This window comes from Gavialis gangeticus, unplaced genomic scaffold (genome assembly GCF_001723915.1).
Source record: "Gavialis gangeticus isolate Ggan-Ray unplaced genomic scaffold, GavGan_comp1, whole genome shotgun sequence".
In the NCBI taxonomy this organism is placed as follows: Eukaryota; Metazoa; Chordata; order Crocodylia; family Gavialidae; genus Gavialis; species Gavialis gangeticus.
The window spans coordinates 5992127-5992956 of NW_017729033.1; the positions used below are offsets into that span (position 1 = coordinate 5992127).

The window sequence follows — 830 nt, forward strand, 5'->3', positions numbered from 1 at the left end:
GACAGGCGCCGCCGAGCCGAGCCGAGCCGAGCCGAGCCGGACAGGCGCAGCCCAGCCCCTCCGCACCGAGAGAGAGGTACCTCACGCGAGCGCCCACGCGTGCCCCCGCCGCACGCCCCGCGGCGCCGTGTGTGTCACGAGACACCTGCCTCCTCCCGCACCTCCCCTTTGTGTGCGTGCCTGGTGTGCGTGCGTGTGTCCCTCTCGTGTCGCCGTTGGCGGTGGACGGCGAAGCAGGCGGTCCGCGAACAAAGCCGGTCCCTTGACCCCCCCCCGACCCCTCCGTGAGGTGTCCGCGCCAAGCCCGGCCGTGTTTCGGATGCGCGAGACGCCGCGCGTGACGGGTCCCCTCACAGAAATACCGGCGGACGCTCCCACTGACCCACGGACGGGGGCGGCCGGACGCGAGGGGGCTGTGGCGCGGCCGAGGCGTCGCTCCCGATTTTCAGTTTCCCTGCCACTCTTCTGCGCTTCACCTGAACGGCACAGCAAGCGCGTCGCCCGCGGGCGACACCGATGTTTGCCTCTGGTCGCTGGCCCTCATCACCCGCGGGTGATAGTAACGTTTGCCCGGACCCCGCGATCGTCCCCAACAGCTTGTGACTCTCCCCCCGTGCTGAACCGTGATAAAAATAAGGAAACTAGTCGTGAGGTTATTTACCTTGTTGGGTGGTGGGGATAGTGTGTTGTTGTTGGGTGGTTTTTCGTGCGTGTGAAAAGGCGCGCTGTACCATTTTGCCAAGCGGGTATAGCTGTGGCACATACCGTCTCCTCTCTATGTTGATGCACGTCTGTGCACACACGGATTGACTGATTTTTTTTTTTTTTTT

General features: G+C 64.2%; 1 protein-coding gene across 3 annotated transcripts in view; it reads left to right on the forward strand.

Annotated features, from left to right (window-relative positions):
* The window catches only part of SMOX (spermine oxidase), an 86533-nt gene continuing 85703 nt past the window's right edge, over positions 1–830 (forward strand). For 2 of the 3 annotated variants that reach the window (XM_019526302.1, XM_019526305.1), the window contains exon 1: positions 1–76. The gene's annotated coding sequence lies outside the window, so the exon portion shown is untranslated. The remainder of the gene's footprint in view (positions 77–830) is intronic. The other variant, XM_019526303.1, reaches the window with a different exon arrangement.